Genomic DNA, 18,625 nt, shown 5'->3' with positions numbered 1-18,625 from the left:
GGTTTTGGTCCAATGTCTAACCTTAGCATGAACGAAATCCTTCGTGGGAATGGGCCGGCCCAAATGTCGAGTCAAAGCAAATTGATGTGGCAAGCGGTCGAGTGGGTTTGTGCTTATCTTATATGGTCAAACCGGAATAATGTTGTGTTTCGTGGAAAAGGTTGGAGCATCCCGGTGGCGATTAACGAGATTCAAGTAAAGTCTTTCGAATGGATTTTTCATAGGTCGGGAGGTCGAAAACTTGATTGGTTAACGTAGTTGAGTAATCCTAGCTTTTATTTAAATTAACATATTGTAAATTTCGAGCATGTTTTGTTGGTTGCTTACTTTGCAACCTCTTTTTGTTGTTTCGTGTTTTTGAGCCATTCAGGCTCTTCTCTTTCTTTGTACTTTGGGTTGTGTTTAATGATATTGCTTGTTTTTTGAAAAAAAAAAAATGAAACAAATCATAATTAATTAGTTCGTACTATTGTACTCACCATCGACTAATTGAAGATAAACGGTTTAAACGTGCCAACCACTTTCGTAACGGTTATCCCCATATTCTGAACCCGGTCCATAACCGTAGTATACGACACCGTTCCATCATTTCCAGCAAGCACTCTATACTTGTCTTTTCTTGTAAAATTGGTACACTCAAACCCAAGTGTAAGCGCCAATATTCTTTGCACATAATTCGCCACATCATGTGGACTTTTTCCAGACGAACATGTAGCCTCAACCGGCAACTGATTTAAAAAAGTCACTTCATAAACCTGTCTAGGATTCATAAAGAAAAAACCGGGTCTAACCCTTTCCAACCCTTAGCAGTCGTTGCATGCAAAACCCCAACTCGGTAGTTCATTGCAACCGGTACAATCCGGTCTGTTAATTCCGCAAAAAGTGCACTGAACCGGAGTAAAAACGGTTCTCTACAAGTTGTACCTTCAGGACAAACAACTAAATCGCTTTTTGATCATTCTTTTATGATTTTTTCAGCGTCCACGTGACGGATTCGGGTTAATCTAACGGTTGGGATTGGAGACAAGATTTCAGAGAGTCTTGATAATGAGTAAGTGAGAGCTGGGATCCGTCGTTGGAGAACCGTGGATAGTACAACCGGGTCAAGTAATGTTCGATGGGTACAAACGAATAGGACTCCGGATGTGGATCCGGATACGGGTGGTGGTGGGATTCCTTTTACTATAACTTTGGCTCCAAATATTATGGACATATAAGGGATGGCCCACACCGGGACGATTACACCAACTGTCATACGAATGATTGCGAGTAGGATACCGATTGGGATCCATAAGATGATGAGCAGAGCGGTTGATGGAGTCGGTCGATTGACAAGACGGCCGTCGTGGAAGATTACGGGTATGGGTCGGGTGTCCCCGTGGAGATTGTGTTCTTGGTGTTTTAATTTGTATGGTGCATTTGCTTGTTCCTGCAACGAAATAAAATTGCATACCTCAGTATATATGTTAGAATCAAAACCAATTTTTTACATTAATTTAATTGATTTGATGATAACAAATAGTAATAAACTAGTTATCGAACTCTCGCTTCGCGCCGGGGGTTCGGTTTTCAATGTATTTTATTGCGTTTAGTAAAATTATTTTGTGGCTAACGATGATGTCGTTGAAGCGCAACTCGAGTCGAACTATGAAAGGATCCGAAACTAATCATCCGGACATCGTCCATATAGATTAAAAACGAATTACAATAGTTGATAACATCGCGAGGTACTTGACCTCTATATGATACATTTTACAAACGTTGCATTTATTTCTTAAAGGCAATCTATTATTACATCGAGAGTTGACATATTAGCCTAACATTTTATAACAACCAAATGATCTAATCTGCCATTTTCATAACAATAGTCTTTAATGAACTTCAATGACTCGAATGCAACGTCCTTGTATCATAGCTTAAATGGTCCCAAGTAGTATCCTTAACATGAGCTAATGCACAGCGGAAGACTTAATTCGTACCTGAGAATAACATGCTTTAAAACGTCAACATAAAGTTGGTGAGATATATAGGTTTGATGCTAGCAGCGTTATAACAATGGACTACAAGATTTCGTATATAATCATTTAAATATAAATATTCTAAGTGGTTGAGCACTTGGTAACCATACTTAACATTTAATCACGTCGCATATTCCCTTTAATATGAAATCTTACTACACCGTACCAAGGTGTAGTCGCAAAACGAAGTACTGTGCAACCGTTGAATACTGGTCGTCCAGTCCGGTTGGGGTTGTCAGGCCCGATAGATCTATCAACAGGATTCGCGTTTACAATACCGCTGTAAATAACAGTTACCAAGCTACAGGGAAGTATGCCAGTGGTACAACTCAACGTAGAATATATTTTTCAGTTACTTGTGTCCATAACGTAAAACATAAAATACATGTATTCTCATCCCGAAATATTTAGAGTTTAAAAGTGGGACTATATACTCACTGTTGTCTCGAAGATATATATATTTTTGACTTGGTCTTCCGGTTGATATCACGAACCTATCCATATATAATATATCAATATATTTTCATTTTAAACAAACATCTCGTATATATATTTATAATACTTTCAATACTTTGAATAATTCCTTAGTCCGTAGTTAGCGTTTCGATGTTAGTAATTCAATTTTAATGGTTCATTTTTAGATGTTTAATATACCCGCAATAAATAAACCCCCAACGAAATAAATAAAACTCCCATAAAACCCCATCGTATATGTGTTGGTCGAGATTAATCTTGACCCATGGTACCGGTGTTGTCAAATGACGTGTTGCGTACATAAAGTACCGGTGTTGTCAAATGACGTGTTGCGTACAATCATGGGATCTTATGATTAATCTTCTCGTGTTGTTTACGGGTGATCCTGAACCATATGAAATTGAATTATGAGTACATATATATAAAATATCATGTTATCTTAGAAATATGTGATTTATATCTTTTTTTCCAATTGATCCCGTAGTTGAAATGATCTAGGATAACCAATTTTGTTTCGGTCATAGTTTCTTCGTTACAAGTCCGTTTTCGTTGATTCAAATTGCCATCTTCTTGGATCGAGTTCTTCTTTAAGACTATGAACTGTAAATACCTTGGTTTGTATTCAAAATCATACGGCATAAGTGAAACATTAGTGAAACATATGAAGTTAAACATTTTGTTACAAAAAAAAATCATTTAATGACCATTTTTCTAAAAATACTTATACTTTGAAAAACCAAGTTTTACCTTATTAAATTAGCATATATTTAAGTTATATTACAGGTCTTGAAGTATTTTAAAAGTTAAGTTAGAAGGATCTATTTAGTTTGCAAACAAGTTTGAAAACATTCAAACTATGTTCTTGTTGTTAAACTTTTGTACCACAAAATAAGATAGCTATATATATATGAATCGAACAAGGTTATGAACATAGATTCTACCTCAAGTTCCTTGGATAAGTTTGCTGTAAAAGAGGAGTAAGAAGCTAGAATCAAAAGGGTGATAGAAGTGGATGAAAGATTGGAAGTAAGTTGGTGTTCTTGGAAGGTTTTCTTGAAGTGTTTTTGTATGGTTTTCTTATGGTGTTTATGTAAGGTTTTTGAAGCTAGATCTTCTTAGAACTTTACTGAATTGTTGAAGGTGTTTAAGGGTTATAAGTGTGTGTGTTTTAGCTAGGAGATTGAAGTAGTAAATGAATCAAAATGATGATACATATATACTCCTAAAAATGTGATCTTTAAGGATAACATGACAAAATTTTAGTTTGTAATCTTATGTATTTGTCAAACAATAATACAAAAGCAATTACCTTATACCTAGGGTAGTAACAAGGGCTGGTTAGGTGGTGATTTGATGTGTATATACCAATAGTAAATACGTATAGAAGCTAGGTATGATACGAGTACAAATACTCTAGATATACGTATAGAAATTTTGTGAAAAATGGAATGAGGATTCAAATATAGCTATCTTTTGTGAATACACTTATATGATTTTATGTATTTAAGTCTTAAAAGTGAGTAAATACATTACTTATACGATATATGTATAAACATTATAAGTCTTAAGTATTTATGTCAAATAACGTTACGTATAGTTATCGTTTTGAAAACTTAAGTTAGTAGTTTCAAAATATACTTATAACTTATAGTTTTTGATACAAAATAAGATATTAAAACATTCATTAATCATGTTAAATATGTATATATACATATATATACGCAAACGTATAATTATCATATATTGTATAGTTCGTGATATCGTCGGTCAAACTAGACGGTCAAACGTTGTGTAAAACTCTTTTCGGAAATATAAATCTCGACAATTTGGATTACTTATCATGTTGGTAAGTTTTAATTTATGTAAATATTAATCTTATAAGTATAGAACGATCGAAAAAAAATGCGGGTCAACTTTAGGGTTTTTGCTTATCGTGTCGGAACCATATAGAGATTAGAGTTTAAATTTGGTCGGAAATTTCCGGGTCGTTACAGTACCCATCCGTTAAAGAAATTTGGTCCTCGAAATTTGGTAGAGGTTGTCATAAATAACCATAGGAATGTTTTCATGACGAATATGAGGTAATAATGAAATTTTATCATTATTGAAAGATTTAGATAAAACGATTTGGTTATGTGAGACGCACGAGCGAAGCTATCACAAAAAAAAAAAAAAAAATGAAATGAGTAAATATGGAATCGTTTTTAATCGATGACGTGGTTTAGAATTGATTTCCGGGATTTAAGGGATTTAGGAAAAATCTTACGTAATAAGATTTGGTTATTCGGCGATCAGAATCTTCTTTGATTTAATGCGGTAATCTGTTTCGATTTCTCTGTCGGATATTTCACTATAAATCCACCCCTTCGTTTCCTTATTTTTCACAACTCGCATCTTCTACTCTTTCTCCTTAATTCCTACTTTAAGGTATCCTTTGAAATGCTTCATCCCGTTCTGATTTTTGTTATACTTCTAACTTTTATATCTTTCATTCTTCTCTTCCATCTACCGCCAGAAGAATCTATTCACTTTTATGATTTTCTTGGAATTATAATGTTTCTAATTCTCCCGTGTCTTTACGTCGCCATACGTATTGATATACATGGTTTGTAGTTTCTGGGTGGTTGTTGGGTTTGATATCTTTCCTTATACTTCGATGCTCCTGCTTCTGTTTTCCATAATCATTGTCATCCATAGTTAATATTCTCTCCTATTTGCTGTGATCTATACCCCAATTTCTATTTTGGGACTTTGTCCCTTCGTTTCTTCTTCCCGTCCTTGAGTCAAGCGATCAATAGTTCGGAATTCGTAGGTATAAAATTTGGAATGAACCTAGCTATTGGTTTTAGAATAAAATTGTAATGGCACGATCTTGATTCGTTAAATTACTCGAATATTCCGGAAAAATAGAACTATCAAGGTGATACGTTCTAATATGTTTGGAGACTTGATAGAATGTAAGAGCCGTGTAACATGGCACATGATGACGGTACTGTGAATCATCACATTCCATTAGAAACTTAACATGAGTTACTGTAATATAATGAAGTTGATCAAGTTTCATTATATTATACTAATTCATGCATCAGTTTCCAACACTACTTCAAAACATTCATATTTTAAACTCGAAGATTTCAAAATTTAAAAACTAACACAGTTTCTTTTATGTTGTAAAGCATATGTTACAAAGAGATAGATGATTGCAGATAGGAGTAGTTGTGAAAATATCTTTAGAAATATGGAGAATATGTATAGCGGAAAATATGAAGATATCTTATAATATCTAAGATAAGATGATGATGAATAATATCATCTGAAAAAGTTTAGAATAAGGAGTAGGGTTCATACTGACGGTTTCAACAGACACTGAATCATTTGCATTATTTGAAGGCAGGTTCATTCCTTGTATTTGTTCTTTGTTTCCTTCACGGGTAGCCCAATCCATTTTTCAGCACTAAATTTTCTATCGAGCGTTCCTAACATTCCCTTCTTTATCATCAAACTTTTGGCCATTTAGGCCATCTAAAATTTTACTGTTTCCTCTGCATTTAATGCAGTCATATCTGAATCGTCGATTATCAATCCGAGGTGTTTTTGGGTGAATTGTGTTTTTAAATGATTAAATGCTGATGATAAAATGGCGGAGTATGAAAGGTTCCCGATAACGATGAGGAAAACCAATCGTATATATCAAAGTTATAATAAGACTTATTCGAATGAAAGGTCGAAGTTGTTCTGCTGAAGCTGTGACAAAATTGGCTACTTTGAAAAGGAATCGTAAGGTTGTTTTTGCTGATAAATGCTAAAGAATTCGCCGCGATACGTGTTAAACTATGACTTTGGGTTCAAGAGTTTTTCATGTGTATAGATCTTTTCTTCTGTAAATGAAGTGCGGTCGGTTCAACTTATCGATTGAGGTATTTTCAAGAATCCTGATAGGTTTGTACGCGGATTGTAAACGTCGAGATACAAATGAGGTTTAGGATGAAATCAAGTGGCAAACTTGAAGAATTATTTAGTTTCATATGTTATAATCAATATTTTAATTTAATTCATTTTAATTGTCCAAAGTTAGCAGTCCAATAGTCTGATGGTTCAATGATTTATATATAATTTAATATATAATATTCGAATTACATAATACGTATCGTGACCCGTGTACCGGTCTCAGTGTCGATCACAACTCAAAGTATATATATATTTTGGAATCAACCTCAACCCTGTATAGCCAACTCCAACATTCACATATAGAGTGTCTATGGTTGTTCCGAAATATATATATAGATGGGTCGATATGATAGGTCGAAACCTTGTGTACGTGTCCCGTTATTTAAAGTGCGTAAAATAAATAACAGAACTTAAATGACAATAAATTAAATGCGTAAAGTAAATAACAGAAATTAAATGACGATAAATAAAATTGCGATAAATTAAATGTTAATCAGTTAGCTGGGAACAGTTAGCCGGAACAGTTAGCGTGAAATCCTATCACAATTCCAATTAATTAATTCGTTTGTTTCTAACACTTTTTATTTTTGTCCAATGTTTTCTTCGTTATGCCACTTGTTGGATTCTGATAGGTCAAAATCCAAATATGAAATTTGAATAGAAATGGTTATTCTGTGGTGAACGGATACGTATATCGGTAGTTGTAAGTAGGATAGAAAATGATTGTTGAATCAGATTCGAAGAATGTACAGTGTAACTTATTAATGTGAAATCTGAATATTTCTAGGGTACTACCCACCCGTTAAAATATTTTCATCATTCACAGTTTGTACGAAAGAATTTTTAATTACAATCTTTATGAAAATATACTTGCATATATATTTTCTTCGGATGTAATCATAGATTTAATGAGTCAATAAGATATTATACTCATTTGATTTATTGTTGGCACTTGATTATATGACCTCTAGAACATTAGAGACTACATAATTTCCATGTCGAACGAAGGTAAATGAGGTAGAACAATACGTAGAACGAAATTAATCGATGTAGAACGATATGTAGAACGAAGATCATACTCTAAATACAGATGGTAATATTGAGGCGTGTGATGTTGATATTCGAGGTACAGATTGTGATGTTGAGTGTTACGGCGCGGTTATGGTTTAGGGATGATAAGGGTACTGTCGACGTCGATGATGTTGGTACTGATTATGCTGCTGGTGCTGCTGCTGGTGTTTGTAATCTTCGCACCAGTTTCTCCAAAGCCGTCACGCGAGCGCGAAGTTCGTTAACTTCTGCTAGTACACCGGGATGATTGGTGGTTGGGACGAGCGAATGAACAAGATTCGAAATATGGGATAGTATGTAATCATGACGAGATACTCTAGAAATGAGCGAGAAAATGGTGTTTCGAATAGGTTCACCGGTAAGTGCTTCAGGTTCATCGTTAAGAGGACAATTTGGTGGATGGAATGGATCACCTTCTTCTTGCCTCCAGAGATTTAGTATATTACGAACCCATCCCCAATTCATCCAAAATAGATGATGGGAAATTGGTTGATCCATTCCGGTGACGCTGTTCTCGGAGCTCGAATGGAAATCCATATCGGCGTAGCTATCGAAGTCGGAGGAATTCGAACTGGATGAAGAATCCATCTTGTATAGTCGGAGAAGTGAATTTTTGGTTTGGAATAGATTATAGGAGTTGGGTTTGGTACTCTTCAATACATAATTTACATATGTATATATAATATCAAAATCCCATGAATTACGGAGAATCTTTGAAATACGTCAGGCAATGTCTATAGTAACAGATACGCTAAGATATGAATTTTGTCTATACACTATCGATGCACTAAATGCAGTAAGACGTGTCTAGACTTAAGAATGATAAGCAGGTAGTTCCCTAAGGATGATAAGCAGATGATTTCCGACTAGGATTGATAAGCAAAACTTTTGACAGGCAGACACGGTCAAAGTCCAGACTCACTTAATGTATCCTAACAACTACTAGTTAGACACACTAATGCAAGGCCTGGTTCGCTAAGACCAACGCTCTGATACCAACTGAAAGGATCCGAAACTAATCATCCGGACATCGTCCATATAGATTAAAAACGAATTACAATAGTTGATAACATCGCGAGGTACTTGACCTCTATATGATACATTTTACAAACGTTGCATTTATTTCTTAAAGGCAATCTATTATTACATCGAGAGTTGACATATTAGCCTAACATTTTATAACAACCAAATGATCTAATCTGCCATTTTCATAACAATAGTCTTTAATGAACTTCAATGACTCGAATGCAACGTCCTTGTATCATAGCTTAAATGGTCCCAAGTAGTATCCTTAACATGAGCTAATGCACAGCGGAAGACTTAATTCGTACCTGAGAATAACATGCTTTAAAACGTCAACATAAAGTTGGTGAGATATATAGGTTTGATGCTAGCAGCGTTATAACAATGGACTACAAGATTTCGTATATAATCATTTAAATATAAATATTCTAAGTGGTTGAGCACTTGGTAACCATACTTAACATTTAATCACGTCGCATATTCCCTTTAATATGAAATCTTACTACACCGTACCAAGGTGTAGTCGCAAAACGAAGTACTGTGCAACCGTTGAATACTGGTCGTCCAGTCCGGTTGGGGTTGTCAGGCCCGATAGATCTATCAACAGGATTCGCGTTTACAATACCGCTGTAAATAACAGTTACCAAGCTACAGGGAAGTATGCCAGTGGTACAACTCAACGTAGAATATATTTTTCAGTTACTTGTGTCCATAACGTAAAACATAAAATACATGTATTCTCATCCCGAAATATTTAGAGTTTAAAAGTGGGACTATATACTCACTGTTGTCTCGAAGATATATATATTTTTGACTTGGTCTTCCGGTTGATATCACGAACCTATCCATATATAATATATCAATATATTTTCATTTTAAACAAACATCTCGTATATATATTTATAATACTTTCAATACTTTGAATAATTCCTTAGTCCGTAGTTAGCGTTTCGATGTTAGTAATTCAATTTTAATGGTTCATTTTTAGATGTTTAATATACCCGCAATAAATAAACCCCCAACGAAATAAATAAAACTCCCATAAAACCCCATCGTATATGTGTTGGTCGAGATTAATCTTGACCCATGGTACCGGTGTTGTCAAATGACGTGTTGCGTACATAAAGTACCGGTGTTGTCAAATGACGTGTTGCGTACAATCATGGGATCTTATGATTAATCTTCTCGTGTTGTTTACGGGTGATCCTGAACCATATGAAATTGAATTATGAGTACATATATATAAAATATCATGTTATCTTAGAAATATGTGATTTATATCTTTTTTTCCAATTGATCCCGTAGTTGAAATGATCTAGGATAACCAATTTTGTTTCGGTCATAGTTTCTTCGTTACAAGTCCGTTTTCGTTGATTCAAATTGCCATCTTCTTGGATCGAGTTCTTCTTTAAGACTATGAACTGTAAATACCTTGGTTTGTATTCAAAATCATACGGCATAAGTGAAACATTAGTGAAACATATGAAGTTAAACATTTTGTTACAAAAAAAAAATCATTTAATGACCATTTTTCTAAAAATACTTATACTTTGAAAAACCAAGTTTTACCTTATTAAATTAGCATATATTTAAGTTATATTACAGGTCTTGAAGTATTTTAAAAGTTAAGTTAGAAGGATCTATTTAGTTTGCAAACAAGTTTGAAAACATTCAAACTATGTTCTTGTTGTTAAACTTTTGTACCACAAAATAAGATAGCTATATATATATGAATCGAACAAGGTTATGAACATAGATTCTACCTCAAGTTCCTTGGATAAGTTTGCTGTAAAAGAGGAGTAAGAAGCTAGAATCAAAAGGGTGATAGAAGTGGATGAAAGATTGGAAGTAAGTTGGTGTTCTTGGAAGGTTTTCTTGAAGTGTTTTTGTATGGTTTTCTTATGGTGTTTATGTAAGGTTTTTGAAGCTAGATCTTCTTAGAACTTTACTGAATTGTTGAAGGTGTTTAAGGGTTATAAGTGTGTGTGTTTTAGCTAGGAGATTGAAGTAGTAAATGAATCAAAATGATGATACATATATACTCCTAAAAATGTGATCTTTAAGGATAACATGACAAAATTTTAGTTTGTAATCTTATGTATTTGTCAAACAATAATACAAAAGCAATTACCTTATACCTAGGGTAGTAACAAGGGCTGGTTAGGTGGTGATTTGATGTGTATATACCAATAGTAAATACGTATAGAAGCTAGGTATGATACGAGTACAAATACTCTAGATATACGTATAGAAATTTTGTGAAAAATGGAATGAGGATTCAAATATAGCTATCTTTTGTGAATACACTTATATGATTTTATGTATTTAAGTCTTAAAAGTGAGTAAATACATTACTTATACGATATATGTATAAACATTATAAGTCTTAAGTATTTATGTCAAATAACGTTACGTATAGTTATCGTTTTGAAAACTTAAGTTAGTAGTTTCAAAATATACTTATAACTTATAGTTTTTGATACAAAATAAGATATTAAAACATTCATTAATCATGTTAAATATGTATATATACATATATATACGCAAACGTATAATTATCATATATTGTATAGTTCGTGATATCGTCGGTCAAACTAGACGGTCAAACGTTGTGTAAAACTCTTTTCGGAAATATAAATCTCGACAATTTGGATTACTTATCATGTTGGTAAGTTTTAATTTATGTAAATATTAATCTTATAAGTATAGAACGATCGAAAAAAAATGCGGGTCAACTTTAGGGTTTTTGCTTATCGTGTCGGAACCATATAGAGATTAGAGTTTAAATTTGGTCGGAAATTTCCGGGTCGTTACAAACTAAAAGGTATAACCCGTGAGAGATTTAAATGTTATTTTTAAAATAACAATATATGTGCATCTCCGCGTTTCGCTACGGAATTGTCGACTTTTAAAAATTTAACGCAAAATCAACGTGTATGAAAAGTACCCCAAATATTTAGCGTTTTTTAAAAAGCGTCCGTTTTGCGTATAGCTAGTGACATTGTGTTCCTAAAATTATTTCGAGTTTAACGATGGTGTCGGAAAAATTTAACTCGTTGCGAGCGAGAAGATATGACCCGTTGAATATTTGAGTGGAGTTTATTTAAGATTTTTTATGAAAATGGTTATTTGATACTTTACCCCCTGTTTGGGGGGTCGATTTGAATTTTTCAAAAAAGTGTGGGGGGCTTTATTGGTAAAATGAAATTTAGTTAAAATTAAAAAAAAAAAGGTGAAAAGTCGAAAATTCCTCTGATTACTATTCATAACTTTTGTCTATTAAGTAATATGTAAATTATATGTTAATAGTGTCTTTACTGAGCGTAAAAACTCCATTTATTATAACTTGAAATCGTCCCTCTTGTATCTATTACTATTATTTGATCAATCAATATATTCAATATATACATATAATACCTATAAAAAAATTATAATAATGATACACTGATGCATTTGCATCAGTTCAAAAAAAAAAAAAAATGTTCATTGTAATTGCATAACTTTTGTTTAATTATGTTGCTTGATGACAAACGGATTACTCCGTAATAATTTCATGCATACCTGCATGATTTATTGTTTTAGACGTGAATTTAATTTTTTAACCAAGTTTGTGACTTCAATCATAGAATACCTAAGAATAGAGTTGAATATACATCATCAAATCATACTATATGTTATAATATTTAAATATTTATATATTCGATTAACTATTTACCTTACAAAGAGACAGGAATGATGAATCAGAAGCGTATCGAGCTAGCCCTAAGCTTGGTTGTTGATCCTTAAACAAGGCAGCAACACGATCACAAACCGATGATCCAAAGCCGCGAACCAAGCCTGTGGCAAGCCCAAAGCGGTTCACCACAAGCTCGGTCCCGATTATTTCATCAGCACACAAATGCTCTTTCACAAATTGCTCAACCATAATCCTAGGCATTTTAGTCACAACTACCCTTTTATTTCCCAAGTTAAACACTTTCCAAGCCTCCAAATCAATCTTCGTAGGGGTTCCTGAGTCACCAAAAAAAAAAAAAAAAAAAATTTAGGTAAAACCGCTCTAGCAACCGATTCAATCTCCGAAAATGGAACTCCAGCTGTGGCAATAAAGATAGTCAATTTAAGAGCAATATCGGGCTTCCCACTTGCGTCGAGTAGCTTGATAATCGGCCAGAATAGTAACAAGAAGGCGAATCGGATTAAACTGGATGCTTCAAAAGCTACTAGCATGAAATATGCCAAAGGATCTTTGTTTTTTAAAAGGGTTCCTTCTAGATATGAAACTATAGACTCCATGATTGCTTTCTTTGTGCTTTTTCTTTTTAAATTTGGATTGAATGTAGTTAGTTTTTGAATAAAGATAAAGATGACGAGGAATTGAACGGATTGTGTGGGGGATTTATGGATGCATGGAGGGTGAAGCTAGATTGACTAATGTGATCTACAAGATGAGGCCGTTAATCAGTTTATACCTACTTTCTTGGGGAACAAATTGATGGGAATGGTCACAACGGGCAAACTACAAAGCGGAAACAAACCCGTTTGACAAGCATTTCCCGACCCGTATGAACCCGTGAGGAAACTAACAAATAAGGTATAACACAATCACCACAAATCAGCCCCAATTCTGTCCCAAATCAGCAAATACGAAATAACAAAGCACACACAATACACACGAGACTTTTTACGTGGAAAACCCCTCAAAATCGAGAGTAAAAACCACGGGACTCGTAAGCCACTTAAATTCCACTATCATCAACAAGGAGAGCAATACAATAATCCTTCTCTAGATCAACTAGAGGTATACAACATCATCATACTCTTGAACAACAATAATCAACAAGTATATGAAGAAATTAAAGACAAAGGAGTAATAACATCACCCAAAATTCTGCTACTGTTCGACCTGCTGTAACTTGAGCTACAGACCTCTTTAGACGAATTCAACGGTTGAAAACCTTGGCACTGATGTCAGGAAGACACAGCCCAAATTTGATGAAGATCCAACGGTTAGATCTCCGGGGATCGTCTCTTTTCTGTCCTGCTGTCACTGTAGACGGAAATGGAGTTTTTTTTCACTCTTTTTCTTGATCTCAATCTGATCTCTCTCTCTCGTATCAATTGAAGATAGCTGGACACAATTCAAAATAATGCCCTCAAATGTTTGACCAAGTCAACAAACCATTTGGACCTAAATTGTTGGGCTTTAGACTTTGAGTTAAAGCTTCATCATATTGGAAACCCACTAATAAACCCAACAAATCTCCCCCTTTCCAATTATGAGGAAGAGTTCGCCATCCCGGCGATCGAGCAACATACCTTGAGCTTCTCACTTGCTAAAGCTTTTGTAAACATTTCGGAACCATTATCATCGGTGTGAACTTTATCAAGTTCAAACGAACCATCTTCAAGACGTTCTCTAATCCAATGATACCGCACATCTATATGTTTTGTCCGCTTATGATACATAGAATTTCTAGCCAAATGAATCGCACTCTCATTATCACAAAAAACCGCATATCGTGATTGCTTAAACCCAAGGTCTTGTAGAAATCTTTTCATCCACAGTAGTTCTTTGCACGCTTCTGTTGCTGCCATATACTCAGCCTCGGTTGTAGACAATGCAACACACTTTTGTAACCTTGATTGCCATGAAACTGCTCCCCCTGCGAAAGTCATCAAATATCCAGAAGTGGATTTCATGTTATCTTTGTTTCCTGCCATATCTGAGTCTGTATAACCAACAAGCATCGGCTTTCCATTTCCAAATGTGATACCCAGCTTTGAAGTACCTCGTAAGTATCTCATAATCCATTTAACTGCTTCCCAATGCTTCTTACCCGGATTTGACATAAACCGACTAACAACACCTACCGCATGAGCTATATCAGGCCTAGTACATACCATAGCATACATCAAGCTACCAACCGCTGAAGCATATGGAACTTTATCCATCTCCTCAACATCCTCCTTTGAAGTAGGGCAATCTCTATCTGTTAGCTTAAAGTTGTTAGTAAGAGGAGAACTAACCACTTTAGCATTCTCCATGTTGAATCTACTAAGCACCTTTTCAATGTATTGCTCTTGTGATATATGTAACGTCTTAGCACCTCTATCTCTAAAAATCCGAATGCCAAGAATCTGTTTTGCTGGTCCTAAGTCTTTCATAGCAAAAGACTTGCTCAATTCTCGCTTCAACTGCGCAATTCTTTTCATATTTTTTACCAACAATCAACATATCATCAACGTATAACAACAATATAATGAAATCATCATCACCAAACCTCTGAAAGAAAACACAATGATCTGAAGTTGTCTTTCGGTAGCCTTGCTTTCCTATAACCGACTCAAACTTCTTATACCACTGTCTCGGTGCTTGCTTCAACCCATATAGACTTTTCTGAAGTCTACAAACATAATTTTTTTTTACCTTTAACCCGAAAACCTTCAGGTTGCATCATGTAGATTTCCTTATCCAAATCACCGTGAAGAAAAGCAGTCTTGACATCCATCTGTTCAACCTCAAGATCAAGACTAGCAGCTAACCCAAGAACCACTCGAATAGATCCCATCTTCACGACCGGAGAGAAAATCTCATCAAAATCAATACCTCTTTTCTGGCTAAATCCTTTAACAACTAACCTAGCTTTGTACCTTGGTTGTGAAGTAAGCTCATCAGTCTTCACTTTGAATACCCATTTGTTTCTCAAAGCTCTCTTGCCTTTAGGTAACTTCACCAGCTCATAAGTATTGTTCTCATGCAAAGAATTCATCTCATCTTGCATAGCTTCACCCCACTCTTTCTTATGCTCATCTTTCATTGCTTCTGAATAACATTCTGGCTCTCCCCCATCAGTAACTAATACATACTCATCAGCAGAATATCTAACAGAAGGATGACGGTCTCGGGTAGACCGCCTAAGTGGGACAAATGGGGGCACATCTGGTACTGGAATCTCTACTTGCTCCGGAGCATCACCAACATCAGTACCATGTTCATCATTCTGAACATGATCTCCAACATGTTGTGGAGTAACTGGATCCAAATCAACAAGATCAGTACTAGGTTGAGGAACTGAATCTGTCTTCTCAACATCTTTTAACATCTGATCTTCTGTAAAAACAACATCTCGACTTCGTACAAGTTTCTTCTGAACTGGATCATATAACCTGTACCTAAAATCATCTTCACCATAGCCGAGGAATACACATGGCTTAGTCTTCATATCAAGCTTTGACCTCTCATCTTTGGGAACATGAACAAAAACTTTACATCCAAAAACTCGTAAATGACGGTAAGAAACATCTTTGCCGCTCCAAACCCTGTTAGGAACATCAAAATGCAAAGGAACACAAGGGGTTAGATTAATAATATGAACTGCCGTATTTAAAGCCTCACCCCAAAAGGAATCGGACAACCCTGCATGTGAAAGCAAACATCTAACTCTCTCAACCAAAGTTCTGTTCATCCTCTCTGCTAAGCCATTCAACTGAGGTGTCTTTGGTGGAGTCTTTTGATGTCGAATACCATTCTCCTTACAATAAGCATCAAATCTGCCAATGTATTCACCGCCATTATCAGTCCGAATACACTTGAGTTTCTTCCCAGTTTGCCTTTCAACTAGTGTATGAAATTCCTTAAACTTTTCAAATACTTGATCCTTTGACTTTAAGGTATAAACCCACACCTTCCTGGAATGATCATCGATGAATGTAACAAAGTAGGAACATCCACCAAGTGTCCTAGTCTTCATAGGCCCACAAACATCCGAATGAACTAGATCAAGTATGTTCTCCATTCGAAAAGGAGAATGACTCTTAAAAGCAACTCTGGTCTGTTTCCCTGCCAAACAGTGAGAACACTTACTCAAATTAATATCACTAACACCCGAAAACACATTCTTCTTAAACAAGATAGACACCCCCTTTTCACTCATGTGGCCAAGTCTTTTATGCCACAACTCAGTAGAATCAACATTGTCCACTGCGTTAACAATGTTCTGGATGATCTTCGGACGCGTGATGTATAATCTTGAGTCTTTCTTGCCTCTTCCCACTATCATAGAACCAAGAGTTAGTTTCCAAATACCATTACCAAAACCGTTATAATAACCATCATCATCAAGAATGCCTGTTGAAATAAAATTAAGTCTCATATCCGGAACATGTTTTACATTATGCAAAACTAACTCCATTCCCGTGTCAAATTTCAAACAAACATCTCCAATACCAACGATCTTTGATAACCCGGCATTACCCATCCTAGCAAATCCATAGTCACCTGGAGTGTAAGATGAGAAGTGATCTCTACAAATTGCAACATGACATGTAGCACCACTATCAACAATCCAACTCGTGTCATCATGAGTAAGATTGATCATATCATAATCAATACAAACAAAGAACTCATCTGTGATAGCGTTAACTTCAACCTTATCATCATCACCACCATCACTTTTCTTTTGTTTATTCTTGTCATATGCCTTTTTCTTCTCATTCTTCAACTTTGGACAATACCACTTTGTGTGCCCCTTTTCATGACAATTATAACACTCAACATTAGCAAATTTGCCTTTGCGTGAGCTGCTACGATGATTGCCTCTTTTACCCTGACCTCTACTATGACTTCTCCCCCGCGTTTCTGTGACCAAGATATCTGACTGTGAAGAGGAACCTTGTGACTTTCTTCTCATCTCTTCATTCAAAATACTACCCTTAGCCAATTCCATGGTGATAGTACCATTCGGTGCAGAGTTGGACAAAGATGTCCTAAAAGTCTCCCAAGAGTCCGGTAATGTACCAAGTAACCAGAGACCCTGAATCTCATCCTCAAACTTGATACCCATACCTGCAAGCTGATTTATAATACCCTGATATGCATTTAGGTGATCTGTAATAGGAGTCCCATCATGGTACTTCAAAGCCATCATCTGCTTAATTAAGAACAACTTGTTATTCTCAGTCTTTCGTTCATATAACTGCTCAAGCTTTTTCCATAAGGCTTTAGCATCAGTCTCTCCAGTAATATGGTTCACTACATTATCATCAACCCACTGCCGAATATACCCACATACCTGTCTATGCAAAATTTTCCATTGAGCATCAGATTTTTCCTCAGGTTTATCCTCAGTAAAAACAGGCAAATAATAATCTTTCACATAAAGAAGATCCTCCATTTTACCTTTCCAAACATGATAATTTGAACCATTTAAACTAATCATCTTACTTGTATTAGCTTTCATCTTTCACACAAGTCAAATCAAATAACCTAGCTCTGATACCAATTTGATGGGAAAATGGTCACAACGGGCAAACTACAAAGCGGAAACAAACCCGTTTGACAAGCATTTTCCGACCCGTATGAACCCTTGAGGAAACTAACAAATAAGGTATACCACAATCACCACAAATCAGCCCCAATTCTGTCCCAAATCAGCAAATACGAAATAACAAAGCACACACAATACACACGAGACTTTTTACGTGGAAAACCCCTCAAAATCGAGAGTAAAAACCACGGGACTCGTAAGCCACTTAAATTCCACTATCATCAACAAGGAGAGCAATACAATAATCCTTCTCTAGATCAACTAGAGGTATACAACATCATCATACTCTTGAACAACAATAATCAACAAGTATATGAAGAAATTAAAGACAAAAGAGTAATAACATCACCCAAAATTCTGCTACTGTTCGACCTGCTGTAGCTTGAGCTACAGACCTCTTTAGACGAATTCAACGGTTGAAAACCTTGGCACTGATGTCAGGAAGACACAGCCCAAATTTGATGAAGATCCAACGGTTAGATCTCCGGGGATCGTCTCTTTTCTGTCCTGCTGTCACTGTAGACGGAAATGGAGTTTTTTTCACTCTTTTTCTTGATCTCAATCTGATCTCTCTCTCTCGTATCAATTGAAGATAGCTGGACACAATTCAAAATAATGCCCTCAAATGTTTGACCAAGTCAACAAACCATTTGGGCCTAAATTGTTGGGCTTTAGACTTTGGGTTAAAGCTTCATCATATTGGAAACCCACTAATAAACCCAACACAAATGGCACCAATTTATATTTGAATTTTCTTGTCAACAA

The 18,625-nt window shown here is 35.4% G+C and overlaps 1 pseudogene; it reads right to left on the bottom strand.

The window, feature by feature from the left end:
- Positions 1-485: 485 nt before the first annotated feature.
- LOC139844277 (glycerol-3-phosphate acyltransferase 7-like) lies at positions 486-17,773 on the bottom strand (annotated as a pseudogene).
- Between the last annotated feature and the right edge of the window lie 852 nt (positions 17,774-18,625).

The sequence above is a fragment of the Rutidosis leptorrhynchoides genome, chromosome 4 (genome assembly GCF_046630445.1).
Source record: "Rutidosis leptorrhynchoides isolate AG116_Rl617_1_P2 chromosome 4, CSIRO_AGI_Rlap_v1, whole genome shotgun sequence".
NCBI classification, from domain to species: Eukaryota; Viridiplantae; Streptophyta; class Magnoliopsida; order Asterales; family Asteraceae; genus Rutidosis; species Rutidosis leptorrhynchoides.
Note: the sequence above shows the minus strand (reverse complement) of the source record. Positions and strands in the feature narration are given on the sequence as shown.